The 20,954-nt window shown below is 43.2% G+C and overlaps 1 long non-coding RNA gene across 1 annotated transcript in view; it reads right to left on the bottom strand.

Annotated features, from left to right (window-relative positions):
• The window catches only part of LOC123343437, a 35,537-nt gene extending 21,039 nt beyond the window's left edge, over window positions 1-14,498 (bottom strand). The window contains exons 1-2 of the long non-coding RNA XR_006572241.1: window positions 14,419-14,498; window positions 3,905-4,045 (exon numbers count right to left, since the gene is read on the bottom strand). This is a non-coding gene — a long non-coding RNA (uncharacterized LOC123343437). The remainder of the gene's footprint in view (window positions 1-3,904; window positions 4,046-14,418) is intronic.
• Window positions 14,499-20,954: the final 6,456 nt, after the last annotated feature.

Consider the following 20,954-nt stretch of genomic DNA (forward strand, 5'->3'; position numbering starts at 1 on the left):
TCTGGAAAGTACAGCATACACCACAGCAGAAAAGGTGGTAAACACAAGTGGACAAAACTAAAATGTAAAGTGACTTGAAGAGATTAGAACAGTGGGTGCTGTAGGCAGCCCTACTCCCAGGGAGAAGAAACAAAGAGATGCAGAATGATACATTACTGGGAAACTGCACCCAGAATTTTAAAACAGGCTTATTTTCATCTTGTCCTCCTAGAACCACCTGAAGATTACATCTTCATGTATCCAAGCACTGTAGATAGTATAGAAAAGGTTTGTGAGCAGGGCTGGTCATAAGGAATCTATGAGATGATCTCTGTCATAAGTGAGCCACAATATGAAAAAAATACTGGGCTAGCCAATACCTCACAACTCCTCATTAAAAGTAATGTTTCTATGTATCAACTATAGTTCTGGGCATTCAAGGGACCCAAACGCCACATAATCTCAATGTTCTATCCTGGGAGAGTGTGCTCAATATTTACAAATTACCATTTTCCAAAGGGTTGCAGATGGGTACCTGAATGGACACTAGGGTCTCATTGAAGATATCCAGTAGAGCTGTGTCCCCTTTTCCTCTAAGCAGAGGCATACAAATATAAGATAAGGCAGTGATAAAAATCACTATTTAAAACATGCATTACAGCTCTCTAGTAAGCTCTCTAGTAAGATTCCTGACACACATTTCTATTTGTGTACATGGGTGTGTTGCAATTCTACACTTCAGTCCCTAAGCAGAAGTTGGCAATATTTAGCTAGTCATTCATGTCATGTCTGGCTTTCATTTTTATACACAAATTCACCTTCTAAATACTGACACCATAATAGTCTTTAAAAAAGAATGAACACTATCTTGTGAAAATGACTGATGTGTTCAAGTCTGGCCCTATTGTCACTGAATAAAATATGATGTCAATGGGTCAATCAGCAAGGTCTCTATCGTACCAAATGACAGCAGAATTCTTTGTCATTGTAAGGAGCTGTAGACATACAGTCACAAATTCTGGAGATGCCTTTATTTGCTTCCTTCTCAAATGTAATATATGGAGAACAGTTGTGTGGGAATAAGAGAAAAATCAAGATTCTAAAGTAAAGTGCTGTTTCTTTACACATTGTTTTACAGAAAACAATTATAAAATGTACATACATATAAGAGTATCATTTCAAGGCCTGGATATCTGAAGAGGCAGTTAATGGAATATGGAAAATTTTGCCTACAACTGGCCAGTTCAGAAGATCTAACCCAGGTTTGTAGCATTCAAAAATTGTTACCAGCTGGTGGTTCTTAATGGTCTCAGATGAGACGTGTCCACATAACCAAAACTGCAAACACCACCACAGAAGATAACCAGCTAGCTTCTGAAGCAAGTCCAAGGTCCGAATGGGCAGGGAGACTGGAGGCAAGATAAACACAAAAAAGTGCATGCCACTGCCAGTCTATATTTGCACATGCAGTTATTGCAACTAATATATTTCGTCAGAAAAAAACATTTGCATGTGCAAATACCAGATGTGTGTAACAGCACTAACTACTTGTGCTAGTATAAAATGCAAGCACATTTTTAGTTCACAAGAGAAGCTTCAGTGTTTAAACTGATGGCCTTGGATGACCCTCTGGATCGGAGTGGTCCCTCCAGAACAAGACAGTGGCACCTTGAGGAAAGCTTGCACTGCCACAAAAGATGCAGTACAGGCAGTATCTTCTCCATGGATATCCAGAGGATTCCACTCTTCAGTATTTTCAGGAACATTACATTCATACCCACAATACACAGTTTAATCTTCCCCCTGGCTCCAACTCATCAGAAATGAGTGGATTTCCTGTGTTTTATTTTTGTTGGAATATGTGGTTCCCTTACACTTTCCTGAAGGATGCACCACAAATGGTTTCTTTGTGAGCTCTTTGTAAACAAAAGGACTTCTCAATTGAGATTCTCTGTTACACAAAGGTTAATTTATGAGAGCTTAAGACATTTGAAAGAATTGTTCTGTACAGAGAAGATACTAAGCTTGAACTAGACTTGCTGAAAAATCAGCTTTGACTGCAAGGTTGCTTGCTTGCAGTCTCTTGGGGTCTCTTCTGCGATTGAGTCTCCTGCATGACTTGCCACAAATTTTTGTTCTGCCAAATGGAATATTCAGAATGTTCAAGAGCAGAAGTTCTCACTCTCTTCCAGGCTGAGATGACATTTTGTTAAAAAATAAAGCATTATGGCTCCTGTTCCTTCAATTTACATTCTTCAGTGGAGAGTGGGGAGTCAGAGCAAACCCTTCCCTCTCCCCTAAATATGACCCCAAACAAAATAATGCATGACCACTTTCTTTCCCCCCGCCTCCAGGTTGAGCAGATATGCTTTGCAGAAAGATATCACAAAAATGACACAATATATTAAAGGGCATTTCTCCCCACCATGGTTACTGATCATAGTGAAATACTTTTAAAATAAACTAGGATTTGTACATAAAATGCTTGGCAAATAGAATATGAATATGTGCCTACTTCCTACCTCATACCCCACTGAGTCCAATACCTTTACATTATAGGCTACAGTGCATCTTGCTTTCAGCGCTACCTCAGATTTCCTGAACATCTTTCATGAACCAGATGTCTGCTAGGGTACAAAGATTTCTCATTTCACTAGCAATATTTGCTTTAGGAGAGCTCAATGGTTTATTACCAACCTTGGATATTATTGGCTATTATGAAACTTCCATACATGTAATCAATCACTCATGCCATTGGGACATACCCTGAAGTATTATGTAAAGCAGCAGACAGTAAATTACTTTGTGCAGTGGAGATCTGAAAATCAAGCTCTCTCTGTCTCTCTCCATCTGTGTCCTCTCCCTGCTCTATATGGAGAAGAGGTAAGCGGGGTGCAGGAGCAGGGGAGAGAGGGACACCCTGACAGTAGCCCCCCCTTCCTCCCCTACACAGAAAGCAGGAGTCTCTGGGAGCAGCTCCAAGGCAGAGGGCAGGAGCAGCACATGGCAGTGGGGGGAGGGACAGCTGAACTGCCGGCAATTGATAGCCTGCTGGGCGGCTGCCGCACAGGGAACTTAGGGGAGCAGGGAACTGATGGGGGGGCTGCCGGTCCACCCTGGTCACAAGCCCCCACCAGCCAGCTGCAACAGGCTGCTCTTCCTGCAAGCAGGACAAAGCAGGCGGATGCCAAACAATGTTAGAAGGGAGCATTGCACAACTTTAAATGAGCATGTTCCCTGATTGATCAGCAGCGTAACAACAAAACAACGTTAACCAGGAGGACTTTAAGTGAGGAGTTACTGTATATAGAGCAGTATAAACAACTCATTTCTCATGATGGAAATTTTAGTTTGTACTGACTTTGCTAGTGCTTTTACGTAACTTGTTTCTATTAGTTTCATTCTGGTAACTACTAAACTAGCTGCATTCTCTGCCTCTACTATCTTGTTTTCAATTCTATGACATAATCTTGAAGATTTTTGTGACCTTGCGCTACTCCAGTTTCTCCCTGTGACCTGCATTTCTTTTGGAGACACCTTTTTTCAATAGCTATCTTTCCTTTGAATTTATGATTTTTCTTTGTGACCACTTACATTCCTTATGATTTCACTTACTCCTCTGATGCAATGCCACAAAGACTTAAGGCTCCCCATAGGTTTTACAGATAATCTTCAGAGTTTCTTTTAGTAAAAGAACAGATTTAATATTAGATGTTGAATGCCCTAAATAAATATGGTTGGAGAAGATTTCAATACACAAAAGCATTTAAAATAGCCATTTATATTCTTTTGCAGGTGCAAATAAGCAAAGACCAGGGGCCAATCACCAATTTCTATTTGCTACGAAGGGAAGAAAGGGGATAAGGAAAAAAAGCAAAGGAAAGTATTTCCATGTTTAAAGGTTCCCTGTGCAGAGTGGACTCACCAGTGGAGTGCCTCCTTGTGGCTGGGCATGGTGTAGTTGCTCTTTCTTGTCTAGCCCCCCCTGCTGATGGTTGCTATGGTCCTGTGATAGTCCACCTTTTCATGTGACTCTTGCCAGGCCACAGTTTAGTTCCAACCTTTCCTGGTTAACAAAGACAACAAACAAATGTCCAAGTGTCCTTAGAAAAAGGTCTTCAGCCCCAACTCCATGCCCTGTGGACACTTCTCAGACACTTCTCTTGGGGATCTCCATTGTCCTTATTACCTTATATCAGAAGGTGGTGTGAAGCCCTTCTGGTGGCTGTTAGGGGAACCCAGGCCTGCCCTCTACACTGGATTCCAGCCTAGGGATCCTGTAGTGAGCAGGCAAGGTCTGTCTGTTCAAACCCATCTCTGCAACCTCCCTGGCCTTCCACCAACCTTAGCTTCTTTCTCAGGTTGTCTCCTCACAATCTCTCTTTGTTCACCCTTCTTTTAGGGCCTGGACTAACAGGGCTTTCCCCAGAAATACCCCAACAAGCTAAGAGTACCAACATCTGCCCTCCTTAGGCATGACATTTCATTCCTCCTTTTTGCTCTGTTTCCCCTGCTCTGTTCCTCAGCTGAATATCTCCCAAGGCACTCTCCCTGGAAGTCCAGCTCCTGCCTTTCTTTGAGAGTGGACCACCAGACCTTGCTCCACCTCAGTGGTTGCTTTGTTTCTCCCCATGTCACTTACCAGCCTTCTCTACTCAGGCAAGGATCACAGTGCTTACTCCCCTCCTAGGCTTCCTCTTTAATCCTCTTAGTTTCTCATTTGTCTAATCCCAGAGAGTGATTGCAGAGTTCCTTTCTCTCCTCCCTGCAGCCCCGCTTCTGCTTCAGACTTCCTGCCTTTATAGTCACCACCCAGCTCCTCCCTAGCTGGGCTTCATCTCTAGTTAGGTCTGGCTCACTTTCCAGGTGCAGCCCAGTACCCCTAGTGGCCTCTCAGGCCCACATTAACCTGTTCAGAGCCTGTGTGAAGTACACAACCCATACAAGACCCACATATTGTAGGACTGTGTTCCCTACTGTAGAACTGGGAAATACACTGAATGGAGCCATACCCATAGTGTTTAATTTCTACTGTGACTATCACTTTATGAGTTACTCTAGTAGTCACTATTAGAAAGTCAACATTTGTCAACAGTCACCTCACTGTTAAAATAAGAAATATCTGGGGTAACTATGTGGGAATGGTTGGCAAATATTGATTTTCATTGGCTTCTACTACAGAGAGTAATAGAATATGCAACTTATTCAGTAGTTGTAAGTATATAAAATGTTTTACTACATTTCCAAAATTTGTCCAGTGTACTTTGGAAAACAAGTTGCTCCTCCTCAATGAAAGGACCGATAAGCTTCTTTTTGACAAATCTCCTTTGCTATTTAGATGTGCTCATGACATTTAGATCAACATTTTCAAACCTGGTAGTCTCAAGTTAAGCTACTGAAAATCAGGCTCATTTTACAGAGGTCCTGAGTACCTCCAACACCAACTGAAGTCAATAGGAGGTCTAGTTTTTCAGCAACTCTGTAAATCAAGCCTGTTTTATGTAGGAGCCTAACTCTAGGCTTGATCAGTTTTGGTCCAAGATGTTAAAGGCAAGGTTCATTGTGATGATAGATTGTATATTTCAAATGCAAAAAAATCAAACCGACAGCTTAACATTGCACTCCATATGTTAATGGAAATATGCTTATGAGTGTAAATATAATGTAACTGGAATATGCTTTATGCAAAAGGTCTCTTGTAAGGTATCATTACAAAGCTTATAATCTACTGAGCATGTTCCTCCTATTTGTATGAATGTATCATTCTTGTAGCTGAAGCTAGAAATATGAAGTATGACTCTGAAGTCCTATTGTAACTATGCAAAGTATGGGCCATTAATGATGGCTCCCATTAAGTAGGACCAATTGGTAGTAAATGGCTGTTTACTTGTAAGCCTTCCTGTATATGTGTGCGCCAGCCAGTGGGTAATGAAGTCTCACAGGATATGTGAACATGTCACATGATACTGGAATCCATCTTAAACCTGGTGGTTTTCCATTTAGAAAGGATCCTGATGGACAATCCTCTGCTAGCAGATCCTTCTCATACACAGAGGGAGCTCCTGCTCAAGTGCTCTTGTTGAGCACATGTGTGGCCGCATCACTCAAAGAGAGAGGCCCTCTCTCCAATAGCAGGTCCAAATCCATTTAGACTTTATAAGTCAAAACTGACACCTTCAAGTCCACCCTGAAGCCAAAAGGCAGCTAATCCAATTCATGAGTTCATAGCTAGGTAGTCTAATTCACAAGTGGGCCACTCTGCTCTACTCTAACTTCAGCTTCTGAATGGATTTAAGATGTAGCCCCATGCAGAATACACTGTAGTAGTCCAATACAGGGGTGACAAAGGTGTGGATTATGGTAGTGACTTAGATCATAATGATTCTAAGGGCCCTGCCACCTTCTTAATACTGGATCAGCTTTTAGCCTTTCATTTATTGTTTGCAAGAGCCACCACTAGACTCTTTGGAACACACGACAACCAAAGAGAGAAATACTTCACTGATTTACATCTTATGTTTCTCAAGGAGCTCATTTTATAACTGCAGGCATTATCACCTCTAACCAAACATCTGTACAATGGGCTATGAGCCAGGGCTTGGTCTCTGATCCTATTCTATGTTAGCATCAGTGTGTTGACAGTGGGTAACATTAAGCAGCATCTTTTTTTTAAGGTATCACTGTTATTAGTATGATACTCAAATCTGTGTTTCCATTTCAGCTGGCATGCAGAGTGCAGTTTCAGTGCTGTCAACTTGTCGGCCATCAAATCTTGAATGTCAGTCAATACACACAAACTTAATTCAGAAAAGACTGAGATATTGCCTCTTGCATCCAAATATTGTATAAAGCCATTAGATATGTCTGCGATTCCCTTTGATGGAAATCAAATTGCTGTGTCTCTTGGGTAGGGAGTCTGGAGGTCATGCTTTGTCCTTGGAAAAGCATATAATCCCTCTGGAAAACATCCTCCAGTATATTTTAAGGCACATAGCTGCGTTTTGTTCCTTTTATTGAATTTTGATCTGATAAATGGTTATTTATAGCTTTATTGTTGCTAATTTTGTCTATTGTAACATAATAATGCCTGTTTGTTTAATGAAGTTTTCCATATAATAGGCAAGAGTAAAGTCCTGTTGTAAGGATACTGGAGGAAAAACAAAGTTTGCATGTATTACATCAGACGTGGAATTATTCCACCGGTTATCAGTTAAATGGTGTGATTTTAAGGTGACTTTTTAAGTAGCTACTTTGGATGGAGCCTGGCACCCCTACGCCATTTGACACTTTTGGATACACACTAGTGCTGCACTGCTCTGTAGAGACATCCACAATGTTCTCCTTGCCTTTGATTCACACAGACTCTCGCATTTGCTTTGCTGTGTCTTCCTGGACAGACCAGAGATTCTCTCTAGTTAGTAATATCCTCAGATACAAAACTCAAAACCCAATTCAGTTCAGATTGAACAAACGTATTTACTGGTAGTTTGCAGAAGGGCAGGAAGACAGGAAACAAAATGTTATATAGCAAATGCCTGAAAGGCAGACAAGGGAACACTCTTCTAAAATATCACTGCCTTCAAGTTACAGATTAGATTTTTATCTGATCTGTGACATGACAGAAAAGCCTTAGCTCTCCCACAACCCAAAGCTGTCTCTCTGTCTTTCCCTGTCGGAGCTGTGAGTGTGACATACAGCGAGAATGTGAAGTGTGCCTCGCAAAGTATTTGAGTGCATAGAGATCCTTGCTTCTGATGTAAATTGGTCACAAATTTATAATCCATATGAGTGGTTAAGTCTTCCTGTCCTTTGAAGTCAGGGACAATACCCAAGTACAACTTCCCTCTTTCCTGATAGAGCCACAGTAACATATGATTCTGATACATCCTTTCTAATAGTTCATTCTCTAGTTTATATCAATAGCTGATGCCTTTCAATCAGCACACCCTGACCACCGGGGCTAACAAAGTATCTTGCATAAATTTTGGTTAATTGGCTTTTTGTATTGCTAAAAATCCATTACAATTTAAATAAAAAGCTCACACTTTCAGCTTGTTTGTATAGCAAAATTTCTGGGTAAGAGTCTATTTGATAACACATGAATCATAAAAACTGGCACACCAGGTAAGATTAAAATTGGACACATTTGTTATAACTTGTCACACCTCCTCCTAGGTGATATTAGATTGAAGCACATGACAGTCTCATCTCTTAAGTCTTTATGTTCCTGGGAACAGTCTCAAATTCGATGTGATAAACCAGATTACTGATACAATCTGAAAATGTAAAGGCATTTGGAGAAGGGGAATTTATGAAATTCTTGGTGATTAAAGTCTAAAGGGCAGAAAGTGCATATTTTAAAATAAAGGTTAATGCAAGTCCTATGAATAATAATATTACTTATCACTTACGTAGTGGGTTAATATAAATCTTTAAAGGGTATTGCAAACATGATCTTTGTAGCACTTGCCAAGGAAGACAGGTAATATCTCCATTTTTGTCATGGGATTAGTGAGTGTTGTGATGAGTAATATTTTTGTGGTACTATGCTAATTATTTGACTTCAATTCATGCTACACAGACATTTCAGTACAAATTTTGATTGTAGGTTTGTAGCAGGGAGGATACACAGTTGGTGTGCCCCCTTTTGGCTGGGTGTGGCATAGCAGTTATTTCCTGTCTAGCCCCATCTGTTGACAGTTGTTCTGGTCCTATAGTGGCCTGTCTCTAGTGATAGATTTCCAGACCAGAAGGGAGCATTGTCATCATCTTCACTTAGAGTGACCAGAAAGTCTGAAAAATCAGGACAGGAGTAGGGGGTAATAGGTGCCTTTATAAGAAAAAGCCCCAAATATAGGGACTGTCCCTATAAAATTGGGGCATCTGGTCACCCTATCTTCACTTTCTAGTACTCAGAGTGAGGCCTGGTCTACACTAGGCGTTTAAATCGGGTCATTCCCAATTTTTGCTTTTGCGCCCCTGGGTCTGCTGTCATGCAAAAGCAAAAGCATGCTTCTGTGTAGCGCTGCTGAATCGCCTCTGTGAGCGGCATCTAGTACACATACGGTGAGAGTCACAAACGGCAAAAAAAGCTCCATGATTGCCATGCTATGGCATCTGCCAGGGCAATCCAGGGGAAAAAGGCGCGAAATGCTTGTCTGCCGTTGCTTTCCCAGACGAAGGAGTGACTGACGACATTTACCCAGAACCACCCGCGACAATGATTTTTGCCCCATCAGGCACTGGGATCTCAACCCGGAAGTTCCAAGGGGCGGGGGAGGCTGCGGGCACAGTGCAACGCTCCAGAAATCGACGCTAGCCACGGACCATGGACGCACACCACCGATTTAATGTGCTTAGTATTCTGTTTTACAAAACCAATAATCCCGTAGTGTAGACGTACCCTGAGACTGCAGAGTTCTTCCTTCTCACCCAGCAGTAGCAGCTCCCATCCCATCGGACTGAGCCTGGGCTCTCCATTCCATGAGTTGCAACCTGGTGTGCGGGATCACAGCACCATTCAGGTCTGGCCTGGCTGCACCTCCATCAGCTGGGCCAAATCTGAGTGAGTGGAGCACAAGTGTGCAGCACCACATTACCTCATGTGCCATGCGGCAACACCCAGAGAGGGTAGCTGGGCCCATCCAGGTGAGTGTGGTGGGGACACACTCTCCAGCCTGTGTGAAAATTGTTAAGGTGGCACACATATACCTAAAGTCTGCTGGGGATGGGGGAGAGTCACTGCCTTCTGCCTCCCTATTAGCTTTGCTACTGCCTCCATCTTTCTCCTGGCTCAGGACTACCTGCGTCTGGCCCCAGACTTCACTATCCACCTCCATCCACCTGCAGCCCAGGCTTCCTGCTGGCTCAGGACCCTCCCCTTCTGATGCCAGACCTCCCAGGCTTCTCTCTGCCTTTAGCCCAAGAGAGGAAACACCCAGCTACTTCTCTTCTTGGCCTTAACCTCTCACTGCCCTGTGCTTCTGCACTGATGAAGACCCAGCTCCTCCCCATTGGGGGTTGAGCCTCAGTTATGCTTTACACTTTCTCCAGGTGCAATCCTGCTAACCCTTGGTTAACTTGGGTGGGATTTATACAGGGGCGGCTCTAGGATTTGCGCCGCCCCAAGCAGGGCGGCACGCCGCGGGGGGCGCTCTGGCGGTTGCCAGTCCCGCGGCGCCGGTGGACCTCCCACAGATGTGCCTGCGGAGGGTCCGCTGGTCCCACGGCTCCGGTGGACCTCCTGCAGGCATGCCTGCAGATGCTCCACCGAAGCCGCGGGACCAGCGGACCCTCCGCAGGCACATCTGTGGGAGGTCCACCAGAGCTGCCTGACGCCCTCCCGCGGGATGCCGCCCCAAGTGCGCGCTTGGCGTGCTGGGGTCTGGAGCCAGCCCTGGATTTATACACCCCATCACAATGTTATTTTTAAGCAGATTGTGATTCAAATAACCTATCACTTTCTAGATTTCATTAGATCTTTATTTAAACTGTAATAATTGGTGATGTTCATTAAGATCTATGCTCTGTCTTGTGTTTGTAGCCACAGTTACAATCACTCACATTTTCTTTTGTGTATATCAAAATGTAAAGTAGCAGCTGAGTGACAGACATAATTTAATACAAGCAATTTTGTATTCTATTTTAACAGATCTGATATATTTTTTCTAACATAAGTGAATAGTGAGGCTTCCCCCGATCACCATGTATTAACATAACCAAAGGTTTAGACCATCATTTAACAATCAGCTTATTAAAGCTCCATCTCTTGTTCTCTCATGGAAATGAAAGCCATTATCAACTGCCTCTATGAGTTAATTTTGTAAACGGTTAAAATGTATATTTATAAAATGCATTAGTGTAATGAAGGGTTTCTAGTGCTTCTCTTTCCACATTACAGCCCTACAAGAACTTCTGAGCTCTTATATTTAAATAAACCACCAATGAATTTTCTGTAGATCAAATACAAGCTACAACAACTTTTACTTATTTATTTAGAATTATGCACGAATCAGTATTAAAGATTATGTACATTAATATTGATGATAACATCTTAAGTGAAGGATTTGATTTTATTTGATCTGCAACCAGCAGATGGCTAAATTTGTTTGTGCAAGCTACAAACACAGCAGAATTAAATGAAGATGGGATCATTTTAACTTGCAAGCTGTAAAATATCAAGATATAATGTGAAATTCAACATGCACACAACAAAATTCAGGACTTCAAGGCCTGCAGCAGCAAAAACGTGACCAGAGCAGTCAGGACAATCTCACAGAAACAGAATACCAGATATGTGAAGCAGCTGAATTCCATTGGCTGGGCTATTTACTTTCTGCTTAAGCTACCCAACCATTGAACACTGCTGCAGTGTCCTATTTATAGGTTCAGTGCCTGCTTTCAATCTTTGCCTGGCACAGATCTTGCTAGGTTGGTTAAAATAAAATATCTTTCTATTTCAAGGTTACACAAGTTGCCAACTGTACACACATTTGTATTGGGAAGGTGTTTGACCACACGGGCCACATAGATCCTCATACACTGAATGCACTAGTGGTTTTCCCATCAGGGGCTAATAAGCACAACCTTTGAACAGAATGTCACACTTCTCTTGTTTTTATCGGTATACTCACACATCACTAGGCTAGGGAAGAAGTGGATATTCCTTTCACATAGTGGTGTAATGACAGGAGGAACTAAAAATTAGAGTTGCAATCAACTGCTCAAGAGTGTTCCCAGCTGTAAGTCAATGGAAGAACAAGCCTACCAAAGCTTGTGAGCTCCCATCTCAAGCACTGACAGTTATTTGTCTGGAAGTCTTGGTCCCCCACTAAGAGCTAAGAAGTGCACATTAGCTGGTGATGGCAAATAAAGCTACCACAACGCTGACAAGAAAAAAAAATCACACCCCTTAGCCAAAAGGAAATTCACACTGCTCCCAGAACAGGAGCCAATCAGAGCTGCTGAAATGACTGTTAAAGTTCTGAATGAGCCCAGAGAAATGTAAGACTAAGCCAGCTAGGAAACAGCAATGAGGGATTCTAGAGGGACAACAGAATTTTGCTTTGGAAGCAGAGTCAGAACAAGACCTATATGACAAGACTTTCTTGCCTTCCAAGTATCTTAGGTACTGAAAGAAAAAATTAAATTTCAGCCACAAAAACATCTAAGAAATGATGCCTCCAGTCAGCTGTCACAGAACCCTCATCCATCCCTGCCCTTGGAGTCAATGAAAGAAAATGAACAACGCAGCATGGCATGAAGGTCAATAAATGCAAGCTCTTTTGGATCAAAGAGGAAAGAAAATTCCAGGGATTGGGACCCCCTATTAGTGAATGCCTGGGCATCAGCCCATCTTCTGATATGAAAGGAGCACTAGTTCAAGTGCTTCTGTTGATGATGAGTGCCATGATACCACAAGGAAAGAGAGGCATTTTTAATGGAACCAGAGCCCCAACTGTTTAGGGCTTAGTAGCTCAAAATAGGCCTTTAAACTCCACCCATATACTAACTGGCACCATTGCTTTGTGCAAGTAAGATGATTGGGCAGTTGGATTTTTGCAACTGCTGAAATTCAGATTTAAATGTAAAGTGTAGCTCCATGAAGAGCACAGCGCAGTACTCTAATCACAAGGTGACAAAGGTCTGGGTAACGGCTGCAAGGTTCACATCTGAATTAATAAACTGAAATAACATCTCAAATGTTAAACCTTAGAAGCTCTTTAGAGAAAGTTTATTCCGGACCCTACTGTTGGGCTACTTTTTGGGACATCAAGTTAGGAATGATTGGGAAACGCAATCAATGGAGCTATTTTGATTTACATTACCGGAGGATGTGGTCTACTAGGTATAGGGGTGTCATCTAATTTTAATGTCATTCTGCTAGATCTAGTACATTATTTATTGTTAGACATGTGTCACTTTTATGGGAACCCACCAGAACTCAGATTTAGAACATACACGGTCTACAGTCTGAAACTGCTATAGTGCTTGTTTTCAAGTGTATAGTCCACTTGGCATGGCAACATGTATCCAGAAGAGCTTGATGTAGCACAACACTCCTGCTGACCCAACTGTGGGTTAGTGTCAAGCCAAAAGGGGGCTCGGATACATTCAATGAAGCCACACCAGGTGCATAAGTATAACCGGCTTTATTGCCAAAGTATAAGAAGTTTTCCAGCCTTTACGTGTTACTAAATATGTGATTTCCAGCAACCAAACAAGCTAGCAAGATTTAATGCTTACACCTCTTCTGCTACGGACAATTCCAGACCCTCCAGCCTTGTCCTTAAGGGCTTGTAGCAGGCGCTGCTTCAGCGTTGGGAATTCCTGGGCACCCACAAGGCCTAGGTCTGCAGGTGAGACCGTCTAAAGCAATTTTTATAACCTTTTTATTATTATTATTTTTTAAGGGAGGGCGTATACATTCACAAGCAGGCTTTGGCAGGAAACACCCCTGCTTTTTATTTTTACATGTAATACTTTTAGGCCCTTTTTATTTTTATTTTTTACTTGTTTATTTAGTTGAGTGGCTGCAAGCCACCCCGGCAGGTCAAAGCCAGTTCACTATTAGCGCCCCCTGAACCATTCTGTAATAACAGACCAAGGTAACTTGCAGTCAACCCCAACAGTTAGTTAGGGGATGTCTACACTAGAGAGCTTAAAGCGGCACAGCTCTACTGATGCAGCTGCGCTCCTGTAAGCTCACTCGTATAGCCAGCCTATGCCCATGGAAGAGAGCTCTCCCATCGATGTAATAAAACCACCTCCATGAGCAGCGGTAGATATGTCTGCAGGAGAAGCTCTCCCACTGACATAACGTTGTCCACACTGGAGCTTCTGTCAGTGTAACTTATGTTGCTCAGGGTGATTTTTTTTTGTTTACATCCCTGAGCGACACAAGTGATACTGACAAAAGTGGTAGTGTAGACATGGCCTGAGTTACAATCCTTTGACAAAACTATCTGAGCCTAAACTAGTACTGAAATACTTCAGTGTCCGACTGTAGCACGGCGGACACTCACCGCCATGGCACCTCCTGCTGGTTATCCGGGAAGTAGCTCAGTTCAAGCCCCAGAGGGCCTCCTGCTGGCTGGTGTCTTCCTATTGGTGCCTGCTTTCTCCTGATCTCCACCTCTTATAGCAGGTCCTGCATCCCTCCTGGACCCCAATGCCCCTTATCTTGGGGTGCTGCCCCACAGCAGTGCCCCCACACTCAGGATTCTCTGGAGAGGGGAGACCCAAATCCCCTAAGCCCACCTCATCTCAGTGACCCACTGCCAGTCCTCATCTAGCCCCTTCCCTCAGAGACAAACTGCAGTCTGAAGTCCGCATCATCCGCAAGGGGGTTTGGACCTGCTGTCTTTCCAGCCCCAGCTGCCTCCCTGCAGCCCTAATACCTCCCCTGACCTTTAGCAAAGCCTCAGCCTGGGGGCTCACCAGGCAAGAGCTCTTCTGCTCCACCTCAGGTACCCTGCTTGCTCTCCCAGGCAGCCTGAGCCTCTCTGCTTCTCAGCTGGAGTAAGGGTCTTCTTTCAATCCCTCAGTCTGCCCTTTTATCAGGGCCAGCTGGACCCTAATTGGGTGTGGCCACACCTGTGGCTGATTACCCAACCAGCCTCCCCTGGCTGTTTTTAATCCCTTCCTAACTGGAGTGGGGTGACCGCTCCGCTACACTGACCAAAGTAGAATTTTTTTTAAAAGTGTGCTTTGCTGTCATGATGCTGTCTTTCTGTTTTGTTGAAGGGAAATTGACTATCACATCTGGAATGTACTGTAGTTGAAAAGTCTATTGAGTTGTCCTTCCTGCTGCTTAGGAAAACACAGTATAATTAGTGCTGAAATTGTTTCTGATTTTAGGTATGTGGAAAGGTAAGGGAAAGAGAGGAAATGGTGCTTTGAAATTATGACTGAGAACACAAGAATAATCAACATATAAATGAATGTATTTTTCTCAGTTGTGATATGACTCCCCATGATTTAACAAATGGAAAATAACATACTTATGCTAGCCAATCTAAAATAATCCCAATGTGATGAATGCCAGTAGCAGACCTGCCAAGATGAGAAGATTTTCAGTGTGATCACATAGATTTCATTAGTCATGAAACAGAGAAATGCACATGATTATACTTAAATGATGATAGTGCTGCTAGCACTGCTATACCTGGGAATTATAGTTCATGTTACAAAATAGCAGACTATCACACCTGCAAGCTGACAGGTGTTCACTTGAATTTATGAAAGCCTCTAAAGCCAAGCTGTCATGGTGCTGAGAAGCCTGGTAGATGACTTGAGCCTTGACATATGGTATAGCTTTTCCAGTATATGTGTCTTGAACTGAATGTGATTTGGAAAATTATAGGTCTGCTCATGATCTTGATAAACGCATTTGTTCCAGGATCTCATTGCACTTGTGTTTGTTGATTGAAGAGGCCCAGCAACACAAATAAAATGTTAATCACTCAGAATTTAAGGTTCCCAGGCTTGTTGATATGCACAGACCTGTCTCCCAAGAGTCTTACTAGAAACATCTTAGTTAAGTTCATGGCTTAACTGTGTTTAACATTTTCCTGTTTAATAAGATTTCATAACCCTTGAGGTTTATGTGCAAGCAAGATTTGTCAGCTCTTAACCAGTCTGAACTTTCAGATTCAGAATGCCCAAGCAGAGTAACTAATTTGGGTAATAAATCCCTTAAGCAACAATTAGTGTTATCAATATTTTATATGTATTTAATAATTCTATGAACATTGCCAAAGTCCTTTTTAACACACTCAGCCATACACATACATACTCAAAGAAACAAAGAAATCACAGTAGAACCTGAACATGTGACTGACACTTTTTTTTAATAGACTCGGTCCACAGTAGTGGCTGGAGCACTTTACTGAACATGTATGTGTATGAAGGTGCAATACTTTTCCCAACAACTCAAGACAATAAAATATTGTAATTCTGCACCCATTGAAGTCAGTGGCATTTCGGCCCAGGAGATTTTGAAGAGAAGGTAAAGAGAAAAAAGGCGAGATTGGAAATAATTTGCAGTAATATCTCATGATAAATGGTATCATCTGTTGACATTTACAAGTATCACCATTCTCTGAGATCCTGGGTGGGATTGTCAAAGGAGTCTAAGGGATTTGGGCATCTCACTCCTGTAGGCAAATCCCAGCTCATTTGTGTATACTGTTATCTAATCTTATATGCTAGTGTCTTGGCACAACAGAGCAAATTAAGCCAAGTGATTAGAAATACTGTGGGTTTAAATCAATGTGGCACTTAAATGTAGTACCTTTATTTTCGGGGGGGGGAGTTGTGTGTTTTTATGAGAGTATTTTCAAATGTATGTTAAGAATTTTTTCATTATGTAGTTTCATTACCCATAGTGGTTTAGGATTCTGGTGTTAAAAATGCTTCTGGAATTTCAGATGGTTACAGGGCCGTACTGGGGGGCGGGCAAGTGGGGCAATTTGCCCCAGGCCCCGAGCCCCGCAGGGGCCCCCACAAGAGTTTTTCAAGGCCCCTGGAGTGGGGTCCTTCACTTGCTCTGGGGGCCCCGGAAAACTCTTGTGGGGCCCGGGCCCCCGGAACTTCTTCCACTCCGGGTCTTCGGCAGCAATTCGGCAGTGGGGGGTCCTTCCGTTTTGGGACCCGCTGCCGAAGTGCCTCGAAGACCCGCGGCAGGCGGTCCTTCTGCCCCGGGACCTGCTGCCAAAGTGCCAGGTCTTCAGTGGCAATTTGGCGGCGGGACCCCCCCGCTGCTGAAGACCCCAGGCCTCCTGAATCCTCTGGGCGGCCCTGGATGGTTAGGTAAACACACAATTACAAATGAGTGATACTGACTGACCCAAATTAAATACATGCACAATTATGGAGGAGTTTTGATGCAGATTCTGTGTGTGATTGATAGCAATGCATTGTCATTTTATGACATACTTGCAATCTTTCAAGTTTATGGATCATTGACCCAATACACTGGAAGAGGCTTCATCAAGACCGTTACAATCTGTTAGGTCAATGCTAATGCCAGACAGAGCAATAAGATTGAGTACTAAAAGTTTATGGGAAATTTCAGATGAGAAAACTCTGAATGTACAGTATCATATGTCCTCTTGAAGAAATTAAAAACAGCAGTTAGTGCACATGAGATGGTTTGCCAGAAAACCTTCACGTAAAAATAAATGTATTCTCAATTTATGGAAGTACAATAATAGCATCAAAACTACTCATATATTTTAGAATCTAATCCAACTTGTAATTTTTGATCATTAAAATAACAATTAAAACTAAAACTCCCCTCTGCTGATTCTATCATGACACTATTTCAGTTTTGCAATGAAAGACATTTTTAGAGCCTATTTATAACTCTTGAAAACAAGGATCTAGACATTTTAGATGGAAATGGTGAATGCTTGTGGTCTATCACAGTAGAAAATAGCCGCTCTAAAAGTAGGCCTATATAATTTATTTTTCATGCATTTTTGAATATTTTTATTGAACAAAATGTAGGAGAAGGAGGTCTTAACATTTTGTCTTCAAATGTAGGAGAAGGAAGTCTTAACAAAATGTTTATCCCACATTATCTAATTAAGTTTTATTTCCTTGAAAGCCTTTTTTCCAGCTCTGCCTTCAAGCAAAACACCGTCCCTGTTTGTGTGAACTCTCTCCTACAATGTTATTGAGGGACTGTGTAAGTCAACATGCTCATTTGAAAATCAGTAGGGTTGGTGTGAAGGCCCCCTCATCTGATAATTGCAGCCAATCAGTTTTGAATTGACTACCAAGAATTTTTCTGTCCTCTCCCTGGAGTACACGCTGCCTGAAGTGTCCTATCCCACACGTCAGAACTGTCAGTTCTGAATTGTTCCTACATTTGGTCAAGTACTGAATTATACCATCTCCTCTGGAGCAAATGCCACTCAAATACCTGAAGGCTAGTGGGTGAAAAATCAAACAGCCAGTGACCTACGTTTTCAGATCAAGTGTTTGGAAATTGAAGACACTTCCTTAAGCGTCACTGCCTGGAACATTCAGAATCATTACCAACAGCACAAAGGAGAACAAAAAATAGAAAGGAGAGGAAAGGTCAGTGAGAAAACAAACTTAACTGAGCTGTGGAGAAAAAAAGAGAGTGACGTCAGAAGAAATATCTCATATTCCTCCGCTGAATTTCTGACAATTTCCTTGGTCAAAAAACCCTTATTATTGTAATATTTTGCCTCTTTTTGTGGTCAAAGAGATTAAATAAAGAAATCACAATACTACTCTTCTTTGTGGAGGAACACTATAGGACCTGCTGGTGGTATAGATTCCAAGCCGATCAGATCGCTAAGGCAACCCGAGACAGAAAATAATGATTCTTCAGTATTCAGCACCTCTGATCTTACTGTCTCTTACCCCTTCACTCCTGGAAAAGGCAAGCAGCCTGTCCAAGCATCCTGCTGGCTGACAATGTGCCCAAAATGCAACTCCAATGAACGATACCTCCCAGTAGCTACTATGGCTGCCAGCAATCTATGTTCACTTTCAAACAGGGCCGCCCAGAGGGGGGGGCAAAGGGGGCAATTTGCCCCGGGCCCTGGGCTCCGCAGGGGCCCCCAAGAGAAGAGCGGAGGCTCCCGCCTCCGCCCCTCTCCGGGAGCCTCAGGGCATCAAGCGCCGAGTCTCCGCTAGGGCCCCTGAGCCCCGCCCCGATCCGAGCCGCGTGGTGAGGGGGCGGGGCTGGGAGCTCCAACGGGGCCTGAGTCCCGCCCCGCTCAGAGCGGCGTGGGGAGGGGGCGGGGCAGCTGCCTCCACTCGGCGTGGAGCTCACAGCCCCCCCCCCACACCACGCGGCTCTGAGCGGGACGGAGCTCAGGCCCCGCCGGAGATGCGCTCGGGTAAGAGGCTGAGGCTGAGGCTGAGGCTGGGGCCGGGGGGGGGGGAAGCGGGACCCGCCGCCGCCGCCACCGCCACAGCGCAGTCCCGTCTTCGGCGGCGGGGGGCCCCTTCTGTTCCGGGACCTGCCGCCGAAGTGCGCCGAAGGCCCGCGGCGGGGGCCCCCCCCCGCCACCGAATTACCGCCGAAGACCGGGCTGCGCTTCGGCGGCGGGTCCCGCTTCGGCGGTAATTCGGCGGCGGGGGGCTCCCGCCGCGGGTCTTCGGGGCACTTTGGCGGCGGGTCCCGGAACGGAAGGGCCCCCCGCCGCCGAAGACCCCGGGCCCCCGGAATCCTCTGGGCGGCCCTGCTTTCAAAAACTAAGTGCAGGAGCATATTGGAGTGGACAAAGTATCTACATTAGGGCTGAGCAAAGTTCTACATTTGTTCTTGTTTTATTCCAAAAACAGAGACTGGTTAGGTAAAACATAAACAAGGTTCAAGTACATTTTAAAATGAACTAGAAGCATATTTTGCTTCTGGTTTATCACCAGCTGTACATTATCATAAAAACATCATCTTCCCCATTTTCTTGTAGCACCAGCAACATATTCTTGCTATAACATTATATTAACTTTGTTGAGACAGAACTGGGAATATATTTTGGAGATTTACAGCTTGATCCTGGATTTTCAGCTGAGCTCCTGCTGTTCACGCTATAGCATAACACACTGTATGTTGACGCTAGTTCTCTCACTAAAATGACTTTTGGCATATCCTGACTTCCTTTGTAAACATCTTGTTCAGTAGCAAAGGATGAAGATGAAGACCTCTGCTCACCCCGCTGATGCTGCTGATGCTGCTGAATGAAATGATTGTTTTTCACTTTGGTAGCCACAGCCAGTATTGACAGCTGTTATTTCTAAAGTGTAATTTTGATGGACACTGGATAGAAAAGTAGAAGCAGTGCCAGGGGGCTGATTTAGATGCCACCTAATATTTGTTTCATTTTGTTTAATACATGTTTCATTTCCTGTTAAATTCTGAATTTTCCATGATCTGAAAAAAAGACCTGGCAATAACACAAGGCACTTGATATGTATTTTCCCTGGGAAATATTAAGTAAGAGCCCTCTTTATTATCAAACAGAGGTTTTTGTTTTTATTTCAGGTTTGATCTGACTTTTTTCCTGTTGTTGGCAGGACTCCTTCAATATACATCTCAATAGGTTCAGTGTAGTTTGGTTTCTGCAGCTATTTGTCACCATTTGCAAAGGTACAGAAACCACTGATCTGACTTGGAAATAAGTGAGCTGAAGCCATACCTGTTTCTGAGATATTTTTTCTTCCAAGGGTACAAAGTGAGGTCCCTGTATGTGCTGCTCAGAAATTGAAGCTGAATATTTTTCATGCAAACAACATTTTTGTTTTAGCAAAATTGTTCTTTCAGGGCTAGTGAAATGAGGTTTAAAATCCACCAGTTTATAGACTTTCCTTAGTCAAAACAACTCTAACATGCGTATTTCAAAGAAGGAGCCACTAGCTAGTATCTTGGGCAGTTTGTTATTTCTCTTAATGGCTGCTGCCTCCTATTAGTGATTTCATTTAGCAGCAGCAACACAACACTGTGTCCAGAGTAGGAATCTGTGTAATTGAGTGGAAAGTACTGATAATGAGACCTCATTCCAATTAGGGAGATACAGCACAGAACTTACTGAATCAGCAAAATTTGTGTCAGGAGCATTTCAAGGACACTTTGTATTCTAAATAGGACAGAGATGCTTTCATACATACATAGATTTTCTTTCATAGAAATATTGAGTCCTTAAAATGAAATGCAAGACTCTATTAACTCAACGTTCAGCTTAAAGTGATGTTTTTTAAGACTTAATACATTGTAATGTTAAGCTTCCTTTAGCAACTTTAACTTGGGCAGGTTGCACATAAAGTAGAATTTTCTATTTATGTTTTGTTAAATATCTATCTTACTACTTATGACATTCCGGGTGCAATCCAGACCAGTGAGGGGCTGTGTCACCCTTGCCCTCAACCTGGGTTACTCGAAATGCTTTGCTGTTGTAGCTTCCAAGCCAGGCTCCTCACAAACAGCAAGCAGG

This window comes from Mauremys mutica, chromosome 10 (assembly GCF_020497125.1).
Source record: "Mauremys mutica isolate MM-2020 ecotype Southern chromosome 10, ASM2049712v1, whole genome shotgun sequence".
In the NCBI taxonomy this organism is placed as follows: domain Eukaryota; kingdom Metazoa; phylum Chordata; order Testudines; family Geoemydidae; genus Mauremys; species Mauremys mutica.